Source organism: Rhinoraja longicauda, chromosome 18 (genome assembly GCF_053455715.1).
Source record: "Rhinoraja longicauda isolate Sanriku21f chromosome 18, sRhiLon1.1, whole genome shotgun sequence".
In the NCBI taxonomy this organism is placed as follows: Eukaryota; Metazoa; Chordata; class Chondrichthyes; order Rajiformes; family Arhynchobatidae; genus Rhinoraja; species Rhinoraja longicauda.
In genome coordinates, this window is record NC_135970.1 from 9,147,220 (window position 1) to 9,159,740 (window position 12,521).

General features: G+C 43.3%; 1 protein-coding gene across 2 annotated transcripts in view; it reads left to right on the plus strand.

Moving 5' to 3' along the window:
- Positions 1-12,521, plus strand: part of trim44 (tripartite motif containing 44) — a 77,816-nt gene that overhangs the window by 10,817 nt on the left and 54,478 nt on the right. The gene's annotated exons all lie outside the window — the stretch shown is intronic.

Here is a 12,521-nt window from a genome sequence, read left to right on the forward strand (position 1 = left end):
CCTTGGGGCATGCAAAATCTCTGAGGATAATGAGCAGGCTTTGTCAGATGATGTAAGAATATTTATTGTCGAGGCCTCGGCATTGTCCCTGTCAACCCTCAATGGAGAATGAGGGTGGAGAGAGACTGGCTGCTCGGTGCTTTCTGATGATCAGCCTCCACTAGTTCTGCATTGTTTGGAATTATGTGCCCACAGACCCGTGTGATCCCTTCATATTGGTCAGGTTCTAGAGTCTAGAAGCAGCACTGCCTGATATATCCCTGAGATATGCCTTGACCAGTAGCGATACTAAAGCATGCCAATCGACCCATTATAGACAATAGACAATAGGTGCAGGAGGAGGCCATTCGGCCCTTCGAGCCAGCACCGCCATTCAGTGTGATCATGGCTGATCATTCTCAATCAGTACCCCGTTCCTGCCTTCTCCCCATACCCCCTGACTCCGCTATCCTTAAGAGCTCTATCTAGCTCTCTCTTGAATGCATTCAGAGAATTGGCCTCCACTGCCTTCTGAGGCAGAGAATTACACAGATTCACAACTCTCTGACTGAAAAAGTTTTTCCTCATCTCAGTTCTAAATGGCCTACCCCTTATTCTTAAACTGTGGCCCCTTGTTCTGGACTCCCCCAACATTGGGAACATGTATCCTGCCTCTAACGTGTCCAACCCCTTAATAATCTTATACGTTTCGATAAGATCTCCTCTCATCCTTCTAAATTCCAGTTTATACAAGCCTAGTCGCTCCAGTCTTTCAACATATGATAGTCCCGCCATTCCGGGAATTAACCTAGTAAACCTACGCTGCACGCCCTCATTATGTCCAGAGTAGCTCCCATCAGTCCCAATTCCCTCTTTATTTCCATGTATTTTGCAACTTATTCTCTCTTGCAGTCTCTCACTCACTCCCAATACTGTCTGGTACCCTCACAGCTCCTATTAATGTTCCACAAGTCAATTAGGGTAGAGTTGCTGCTACCTTACAGCACCAGAGACCCATGTTCAATCCTGACCACGGATGCTGTCTGTATGGAGTTTGTACGTTCTCCCTGTGACCGAAGATAGTCACAAAATGCTGGAGTAACTCAGAGGATCAGGCAGCATCTTTGGAGAAAAAGAATAGGTGACGTTTCGGGTCGAGACCCTTCTTCAGACTGAGAGTCAGGGTGAAGGGTCTGAAGAAGGGTCTTAGCCCAAAATATCACCCATTCCTTCTCTCTGGAGATGCTGCCCTTCCCACTGAGTTACTCCAGCATTTGGTGTCCATCTTCAGTATAAAATCTTGTATGAAACATATAAAATTCTTAAGAGATTGGACAGGCTAGATGCAGGAAAAATGTTCCCGATGTTGGGGGAGTCCAGAACCAGGGGTCACAGTTTAAGAATAAGGTGTAGGCCATTTAGGACTGAGACGAGGACTTTCTTTTTCACCCAGATAGTTGTGAATCTGTGGAATTCTCTGCCACATAAGGCAGTGGAGGCCAATTCATTGGATGTTTTCAAGAGAGAGTTAGATATAGCTCTTGGGGCGAACGGAATCAAGGGATATGGGGGAAAAAGCAGGAACTGGGTACTGATTTTGGATGATCAGCCATGATCATATTGAATGGCGGTGCTGGCTCGAAAGCTCCTGCACCTATTTTCTAGGTTTCTATGTCTACGTTTCTAAACCAGCATCTGCAGTTCCTTCCTACACACTCCCTGTGACCACGTGGGTTTTCTCCAGGTGCTCCAGTTTCCTCCCACACTCCAAGGATGTACAGGTTTATAGGTTAATTGGCTACTGTAAATTGTCCCTAGCATGTGTAGGATAGTGTTAGTGAACGGGATGATCGCTAGTCAGCACGGACTCGGTGGGATGAAGAGCCTGTTTCCATGCTGTATCGCAAAAGTCCTCCCTGTTCAATGGTTAGAATGTTTTCCAATTGAGCCCTTCAAATGATTTTGTCCAGCATCACACACCCTGGCTTAATGGAATATGATCTTATCTATTAAACACCACATGGAACACCACTGCACAGTGTATTTGAAGCAATTCGCTTGTCCCCTTATTCTATGATGTCAACAAAAATATTGTCAGAGAACACTTTCCTCAATCAGTATAATTTGATGTAATTTTTACCCAATCATCAGTGTAATGTCAAGTCGAGTCAAGTCAATTTGGCCTGCACACCCCTCTGTGGCAATGAGTTCCACAGATTAACTCTCCCTCCACATAATGGATAAACGCCACCTCTCACTTGCTACAAACGTGGCTCCCTCCTTCATGCAAGTGTTCCATACCCCTCGTTCTGTTTAATCATAACTGACACACCACAATTGTAGTCCCTCATTCACAACTATTTTTGTTTCTTCTTAAGCTATCCCTCCTGGGTCACAGGTAGTGTAAGAAAATAACTGCAGATGCTGGTACAAATCGACGGTATTTATTCACAAAATGCTGGAGTAACTCAGTAGGTCAGGCAGCATCTCAGGAGAGAAGGAATGGGTGACGTTTCGGGTCGAGACCCTTCTTCAGACTGATGTCAGGGGAGGCGGGACAAAGGAAGGAAATAGGTGGAGACAGGAAGATAGAGGGACAAGTTATAGGTGCAGACTTAGGCCATTCGGCCCATCGGGTCCACTCCGCCATTCAATCATGGCTGATCTCTGCCTCCTAATCCCATTTTCCCGCTTTCTCCCCATAACTCTTGACACCCATTCTAATCAAGAATTGTCTATCTTTGCCTTAAAAATATCCACTGACTTAGTCTGCACACCCCTCTGTGGCAATGAGTTCCACAGATTAACTATCCCTTGACTAAAGAAGTTCCTCCTCACCTCCTTTCTAAAAGAGCGCCCATTAATTCTGAGGCAATGACCTCTGGTCCTAGACTCTCCCGCCAGTGGAAACATTCTTTCCACATCCACTCTGCCTTTCATTATCCTGCAAGTTTCCATAGGTCCCCCCTCAACCTTCTAAACTCCAGCGAGTAGAGGCCCAGTGCCCAGTCAAACGCTCATCATATGCTAACCCACTCGTTCCTGTGATCATTCTTGTAAACCTCTTCTGGACCCTCTCCAGAGCCAGCACATCCTTCCTCAGATAAGGGGCTCAAAGGTCCAGGATGGGGTCCAGGATGACTTGCTCCCCCTACATTTCTGATAAATGCCAGATGCATGTGCATGCTTTGTGTTAATGTGGGTGGCCAATGCACGCTAATAACCATACAACCACACAAGCAGAGATGAGAGACACGCAGAGACGAGTTACACACGCAGACAGAGAGACGCACACACATGAGAGAGAGACACACGCCAGCGCACACACGCGCACGCACGCACCAATGACAATGTACCCTTTCTCTAATAGGACCGTTCATAGACATCCTCTACCCCATTTTCTTTTCCTGTCAACTTCTTAATCTTTATCCACCCCTTCCCTTGTGGCTCATGATCTTTTCCTTTGCTGGTGAATCTTTGGAAATCTTTATCCAAGAGGGCAGTGGAAGGCAAGTACTTGGAATATTCCAGTCAGACTATTGGAGATTAACAGATATAAAGGATTCTGATTGATGCAGGAAAGTAATAAATGATCAGTCGAGATATTATAGACTGTTAAGACATAAAGGAGGAACCGAGTGGTCTACTTCCAATTCGGATTTTTATGTTGATTGGTTTCCTTTGATTATCACACTCTGCCCATCCTGGCTCACCCCATTCTCCAGCCCCAACCCCACAGCTACTTCCTCTCCTAAAGTGAGTACTTCTGACCGATGCTCACCTTCTTTGAAGCCACCACTCGATTTCTGATCACTGCCCATCTCTCCCCCCCCCCCCCGTGACTGAGTCTGTGACCGAGCCCAAGCTCAAATGAACATCTTCCAGAAGACCTTGGGAGAAATTTCAACCATCTATCCATGCTGCCTTATGTGGGAAGATTGTTCATTCTCAATGCTCTGTGCATGGGCCTCAAACAACACGGCACTAGTAAAGATATAACAAACTACAGATAACAGATCAGACTGAGGAAGGCATCCGACCCAAAAGGTTTTCCTGAGATATTGCCTGACCCGCTGAGCTATCCAGTACTGCATCTTCATTTGTAAACCAGCATCTGCAGATTATTGGGCAGATCATTAACTGCCCATTTCCCTCCACAGATACCACCTGACCTGCTGAGTTCCTCCAGCACTTTGTTTTTTGCTAAACAAAATTATACCTGATCTGATAAGGGGACTCGAGGTAAAAGAGCCATTAGGATGCAGTGATCACAATATGATAAGTTTTACTCTACAAATTGAGAGGGAGAAGGGAAAATCGGAAGTGTCAGTATTACAGTATAGCAAAGGGGATTACAGAGGCATGCGGCAGGAGCTGGCCAGAATTGACTGGAAGGAGGCCCTAGCAGGGAAGATGGTGGAACAGCAATGGCAGGTATTCGTGGGAATAATGCAGAAGTTGCAGGATCAATTTATCCCAAAGAGGAGGAAAGATTCCAAGGGGAGTAAGAGGCACCCGTGGCTGACAAGGGAAGTCAAGGACAACATAAAAATAAAAGAGAAGTACAACAAAGCAAAGAAGAGTGGGAAGCCAGAGGATTGGGACTCTTTTAAAGAGCAACAGAAGATGACTAAGAAGGCAATACGGGGAGAAAAGATGAGGTACGAGGGTAAACTAGCCAATAATATAAAGGAGGATAGTAAAAGCTTTTTTAGGTATGTAAAGAGGGAAAAAATAGTCAAGGCAAATATGGGTCCCTTGAAGTCAGAAGCGGGGGAATTTATTATGGGGAACAAGGAAATGGCAGACGAGTTGAACCGGTACTTTGGATCTGTCTTCACTAAGGAAGATACAAGCAATCTCCCAGATGTTCTAGTGGCCAGAGATCCTAGGGTGACGGAGGAACTGAAGGAAATCCACATTAGGCAGGAAATGGTGTTGGGTAGACTGATGGGACTGAAGGCTGATAAATCCCCAGGGCCTGATGGTCTGCATCCCAGAGTACTTAAGGAGGTGGCGCTAGAAATTGTGGAAGCATTGGTGATCATTTTCCAATGTTCTATAGATTCAGGATCAGTTCCTGTGGATTGGCGGGTAGTTAATGTTGTCCCACTTTTTAAGAAAGGAAGGAGAAAGAAAACGGGAAATTATAGACCAGTTAGTCTGACATCAGTGGTGGGGAAGATGCTGGAGTCAATTATACAAGACGAAATTGCGGAGCATTTGGATAGTAGTAACAGGATTGTTCCGAGTCAGCATGGATTTAGGAAGGGGAAATCATGCTTGACTAATCTTCTGGAATTCTTTGAGGATGTAACTAAGAAAATTGATAGGGGAGAGCCGGTGGATGTGGTGTACCTTGACTTTCAGAAAGCCTTTGACAAGGTTCCACATAGGAGATTAGTGGGCAAAATTAGAGCACATGGTAGTGGAGGTAGGGTACTGACATGGATAGAATATTGGTTGACAGACAGAAAGCAAAGAGTGGGGATAAATGGGTCCCTTTCAGAATGGCAGGCAGTAACTAGTGGGGTACCGCAAGGCTCGGTGCTGGGACCGCAGCTATTTACAATATACTTTAATGACTTGGATGAAGGGATTAAAAGTACCATTAGCAAATTTGCAGATGATACAAAGCTGGGTGGTAGTGTGAACTGTGAGGAAGATGCTACGAGGTTGCAGGGTGACTTGGACAGGTTGTGTGAGTGGGCGGATGCAGTTTAATGTGGATAAGTGTGAGGTTATCCACTTTGGTGGTAAGAATAGGAAGGCAGAGTATTATCTGAATGGTGTCAAGTTAGGAAAAGGGGATGTACAACGAGGTCTGGGTGTCCTAGTGCACCAGTCACTGAAAGGAAGCATGCAGGTACAGCAGGCAGTGAAGAAAGCCAATGGAATGTTGGCCTTCATAACAAGAGGAGTTGAGTATAGGAGCAAATAGCTCCTTCTGCAGTTGTACAGGGCCCTAGTGAGACCGCACCTGGAGTACAGTGTGCAGTTTTGGTCTCCAAATTTGAGGAAGGATATTCTTGCTATTGAGGGCGTGCAGCATAGGTTTACTAGGTTAATTCCCGGAATGGCGGGACTGTCATATGTTGAAAGACTGGAGCGACTAGGCTTGTATATACTGGAATTTAGAAGGATGAGAGGAGATCTTATCGAAACGTATAAGATTATTAAGGGGTTGGACACGTTAGAGGCAGGAAACATGTTCCCAATGTTGGGGGAGTCAAGAACAAGGCACCACAGTTTAAGAATAAGGGGTAGGCTATTTAGAACTGAGATAAGGAAAAACTTTTTCAGTCAGAGAGTTGTGAATCTGTGGAATTCTCTGCCTCAGAAGGCAGTGGAGGCCAATTCTCTGAATGCATTCAAGAGAGAGCTAGATAGAGCTCTTAAGGATAGCGGAGTCAGGGGGTATGGGGAGAAGGCAGGAACGGGGTACTGATTGAGAATGATCAGCCATGATCACATTGAATGGCGGTGCTGGCTCGAAGGGCCGAATGGCCTCCTCCTGCATCTATTGTCTATTGTCTATAGCGAAATTCCAAGTTTCTGGTATAAGTCATGTTACACTGAAGTGTTTGGGTAGAGGGGCAAGTCCTTCACTGAAAGAATGAAAGTGGAAAATGTTGCAAGCATTTACTCGAGTTCATCCACTTTACTCTGCTACCTCATGTACGATATCCCTGTATCACAAGAATCTGAGAAGCTGCCTCTTCTTACATTGAAAATCAAATGATATTATTTTAAAAAAGACAATTTTGCAAGAGCAATTAAGTTTTGGTGTGTAATTACTTAGTTGATGTTTTCATCCTATGAAACATACCTTCCCTGTGTCCCCCTCCCTGACTGTCAGTCTGATGAAGGGTCTCGACTCAAAACGTCACCTCTTCCTTCTCTCCAGAGATGCTGCCTGACCCGCTGAGTTACTCCAGCATTTTGTGTCTATCTTCGGTGTAAACCAGCATCTGCAGTTCCTTCTTACATTTCTGAAACCTTCCATCCGTTGTCTTGGTGGGTGTATCACTCATGGCTTTGTCACTTCTTATCGTATATCATGAACAGATATATTAATGCTGACATTGGCCGTGAGCAAAGTGGCAACATTTGCAGTTTACATAAGCATCTGCCAGGTCTCCAGAGATGATCATATCATATCATATCATATCATATCATATACATACAGCCGGAAACAGGCCTTTTCGGCCCTCCAAGTCCGTGCCGCCCAGCGATCCCCGCACATTAACACTATCCTACACCCATTAGGGACAATTTTTACATTTACCCAGCCAATTAACCTACATATGTACATGTGAGTACCTGAGCTAATCCACGGTCTGCACGAGGCTAGTGACAATGTAGCCATGAGAGAGAGTGAAGTCCTCGGAGGAGTCGAGCTTCCCCTCCTGGAGAGTGAATGTACTGCGACCATCATCCCTCCTCTGTTTAAACCAATGCATGGAAACCACAAGCATGGCGGTGATAACATTGTTGCTAATTTCCAGCCACACCGGCTTAGCTTCACAAGCAAGAGTCTTCCTCACATCAGTAGACAAGAGCAAATTCCTGTGGGTTCAACAGGAGGCATCAGTAAAATGAGTAAAATCAGTAAAATGAGCTTTTGAAAAGCTGCCAATTGTCCCTCATACTCCCAACCACTAAATTCAATAAATTGCATCTTTGCAGTGTCCAACACACCCAACATTGCTAGCTAGCTGGGAAACTTGGATATGACGTCGTAATAAAATACATTGATTAAATAGCCTCTGATTAAAAGGTTAAACACACCTCCAGATTTCCCATCCGATCCTTTCCTGGTTTTAGGGTTATTACTGTCACATGGCCTCAATTGCATCTGGAAATTAAAACCTAACACACATACTGTATATATCATATTAGGGACAGCAATCCACCAAAGTTGTAGCCCATCTAAGAGATTTACAAGTTGTCAAAGATACTAGTGACAAAAGCAATACCTAATAGGTTGTACTTAAAATCCCTTTTAGGTAATGGTGTAAAAGAGGAGAGTGAATAACAGATCTGGAAAAAAATATATAACCTGAATTTTAATAAAGGAAAAAGAAAAACTCAGTAGATACAGGGTTAAGAATATGTTTCCTTTCAGAAAGAAAGCACTGTAATTTTATTTAACTGTGTACTTCTTTCCAATTTGGCAGCTTCCCATTTATCAATGCTGTCTGCTGAACCAATATGTGTCACAGTCAAGCCTTCCTTACGTAAAAAGACACAAATAAAACGCACAAATGTCTTGGATTATTGAACAACGTTAACAAAAAGGCTAGATTAACACAACATTTATTAATCTGCTCAGCTTTAACCTAAACCACCAAATGATACGGCATGCTGTCCAACTCGCATCTCTCTCGTTAGCGCTGCTTTGATGTATGCGATCTGACGTCAGGCTGTTATGGGCTGTCTGCATCACTGTCACCATGACAACTGTGTAAGACAATCCATGATCCCAGACCTTGGTCACACGTAACAGGACAGCTTATCTGCCCAGGACTACTGGTTCTAATGAGAAAAGAGTAATTACAATTCTTCCCTGTCAAAACCTCCTCGCTCACATGAAGCACTTATGTTCTTGCTTTTAGGTGCATTCGATGGTCCACCCACCACTCACGGAAAAAAAACGATATAGTGATTACAATACTGCAGATATCCTCCAAAAAAAATCAATTTATAATGGTTCCCCATAAAACTATAAAAGGTTTACCTCACTCTAATTTATTCCCAGTCTCTAACACAGAAGCAAGAGCTTAACTTGGGCGAGGTGGATGCTCAGCTTGGGTTTGTAACCGAACACACCACAAATCAACAGCATTAATGCACTTTGATTTAGCATTATTAATACTTTGCACTAGGATTCACAGCCAAGAGAAAGGACATTTGCTCTAAAGAAAGGCTACAATGATCCCTTCTCGACTTCAAAATATCTTAGAGATTTGATCATTCATGATAATTCATTAATTATTTAAGGATTAAAAAGGGATTTTTTTTCTCCACAATTTCAGAAAACAAATGGTTTGATTTTCTTTCTATTTCCTTTGCTGACCAAGAAAAAGTCATGCTAGTTTGCAGTGCTTCTTTGGCTATGCTCGGGTCCATTGGAGAGAATATACTGCATGCGACGGCACAGTGCCCCATCAGGAGGTTTGTTTGCAAAAGTATTACATGGTGTGGTGCAGTGTCATGTCGATTGGGGAGGTCCCGGGTTTGACCCATGAGCTGTGTAGAATTGGATGATCTCAGCTGAGGTGACAGTAATAGCCTTATAATTAGCCTCATAAAGCCCAAAATGGGATAGTGGGTGGGAAGATAATCCGGTATTCCTATTTTGAAGTACTACGCAGTGATTGCAGTAAAGTGCAAGTACGTGGTCATTGTGTGAGACAAGCTTTTGCTCGTGCTGCCTGGGAGGGCTGTACTAGAATGGCAGCGTGATAGGAAGCAGTGGAGGGCGAAACAAGGAGACCAATGGAATAAACTAAAGCAGAAGCCAGATGAAACAACGGCAAAGTGGTAAATAGGACCATTGTGCAAAACAAATGGTGAACAATGGAAATAGATAAGATACTGTTCCTTACTATGAAGAGCACTTGCAACAAGGTGGATGAGTTAACAGCACAAATAGATTGAAGGGTCGACAAAAAGGAAAGGAGGTTGGGTGATGTTATAAGTAAAGGAGAAAATCAATGAATCAATAAATTATGACGCAGGTATGTATGGGTGGAGCCAAGAAACACCAAGAGGCAGAAAATACTGGCGGGGTTGTGTATAGGCCACCAAACAGAGGTGGTGATGTACTGGAAGGAGTTCAACAGAATTCCTTCCTGGACCAAAGGGCATGTTCCTGTGCTGTTCCAAATCAGAGATACATGCAAGAAAGGTACAACTGTAATCATGGATGACCTTAATCATAGTGACTTTAATTGACATATCGATTGGAAAAACAATTAGCAAAAATAGTGTAAAGTAAGAAATCTTGGTGTGCTACATGATAATTATTTTAGACCATTTTGAGGAATGATCCAGAGAACAGGCCATCCTAGATAATGTAGGAGACTGCAGATTCTAGACAAGGTATGGTTAATTATTCCTTTCTCATTGCACGTGTTGTTGTGAGTAACCTCTTAAAGCAGGGCAATCATAAGATGATATTCTTAATTAATGTGGAGAGTGAAGCAGCTTAATCAGAGTGTTGGGACTTGAATCTGAACAAAGGAAACTATGAAGGGACAAGATAATATTGGCTGTGATAGATTGGAGAACTACTAAATGGGTTGACAGTGAATAGACAACATGCACATGAACTACAACAATTATTCATTCATGTTTGGCATAGAAATAAGTTCAGAGAGAACTGAATCTTGACTTATGAAGACGGAGACATGAGTGAGGGATTCATCTGTGACAGCGGGGGAGAAACCATGTATACTAAAGAACGAAGATAGACACAAAATGCTGGAGCAACTCAGCGGGACAGGAAGCATCCCTAGAGAGAAGCAATGGGCGACGCCTATGGGTCGAGACCCCTCCTCAGACTGAGAGTCAGAGGAGAGGGAAACCAGAAACATGGATGTGCACAAAGAGAATGTAAGATGTGAAAACGACAGACTGTTGTGTGCCTCCTTGTTACCTTCCCCTCAGCCAACAATGAACCATTAACATTTTCTTGATCATCTGCTTTGATCTGTTGTTTTCACATCTTACACTCTCTTTGTACCCCTCCACATCTCTAGCCTCCCCCTCCGCTAACTCCCAGCCTGAAGAAGGGTCCCGACCCAAAACATCACCCATTCCTTCTCTCCAGAGATGCTGCCTGATGCTGAGTCACTCCAGCGTTTTGTGTCCATCTTCGGTGTAAACCAGCATCTGCAGTTTCTATCTGCACAAGCAGTTAGTGTAAGTGGGTTTGATGACAGGAACAAGAATGTCGCTGCTTCTCTTTGAGATTCTGGGGAAACCCCATCTTCATCTACAGTCTCGTGTGCAGTTTCGATCTCCTTATCTGAAGAACAATATTCTTGCCATGGAAGGGCCATTATTAGGGTTTGCTAGATTGATTTCTGGGATGGCAGGACATATATATGCTGCGAGATTGGGTCAATTAAGCATGTAGTTAGTTGCTGGACCTTAGACAAATAAGAGGGGATCTCATGTTGGAGGGGGGTTGGATTATGAGGATAATGTAGGCAAGCCGAGCCATATTCTCATCACTTTAAAAGGAGTCACTGAAACATACAATGTTGCAGAAAGGTTTTCCCTGGACCTGGTGCATCCAACAAGGAGTTACAGTAATAAGATAAGGGACTGGTTATCCAGGACCAAACTGAAAAGAAATTGCTTTGCCCAGAGGACAGTGAAGCTGTGGAATTTTACATCACAGAATGCAATGGAAGACACAGCACTAAATATATTTAAGAAGGTGGAATATATATTTAGTAGTTCTAAAGGGCATGCAGGAAGAAATTGAGAACATGGTGCAGAAGTAGGTGATCACCATGATCACACTGAATGGTAGAGCTGGCCTATTGGCATATTCCTGCTATTATTTTTTTATGTTGGGTCTCCACAGTTAGAGCTGACTGCTGACATCTGTAGTCTGGATTTATTCTTTTGTAAACAAGTGTTTATTGGCAAGTAGCCTGTTAGATACCAGCATTAGTTTCCACTTGGGAAGGGAGAAAATGAACAGCATCTAAAGGAGGCAAAGAAGAGCCAAGCTGGAAGGATGTTACTACAGCATTGTAATATATGGTCCCACCATAAAGGCACCAAGGATGCAACCATGTTGTGCTTATCTTTCCCATTCTCCATTTACATTGAGCAACGCATAGGGAAACGGATTCTCCTCAAATAACGAAAACATGGATACCACTAAGGCCTTCTTCTTTGTATCTAATGTATCTTCATAAACATACAGAAGTGCTATAATGGTCTGGTGCATTAATGTACATTAATAAGCCAGCTTGTGTGTTTAAATATATAAATGGAAATTATATTAACAAACAAGCTACTCTATACAGTGTACTTATGATACTTATGAGCAGTAATCCATTTTCAAATCGTAACTTGAAATAAAGAACTGTGTTCTATTAGAGTGGTGCACAGCATGGAACCACTTGGCACAAGTGGGAGGGAAATTGATCACTCCATTTTCTAGGCAATGATCGGTTTGGTGTAGCAATTATTGAAAACTCACTGTACCGAGTCAGTCACTTTGCTGAGTTGAAGGAAGAGGATGAAGTCAAGCCACACTACTCACTTAAAACACATGTTGTTACTTCATCCACCATTCCGTGCAATGTAATAGTTTTTAAAAAAAGTGAAGCTCATTTATACGGTGTACCATCATGTCTCCAAGTGCTTGCTCATTTATTAATGTTTCAAAATCTACTTACATTGGCCTACATTCGGCCTGCCACATGTTTCACCCAAAAGATTCCAAAGTTTAGTGGGGAAAAATGTCTTGTTGCAAATATACTTCAACCAAAGTCACTTGAAAATCCTGAATG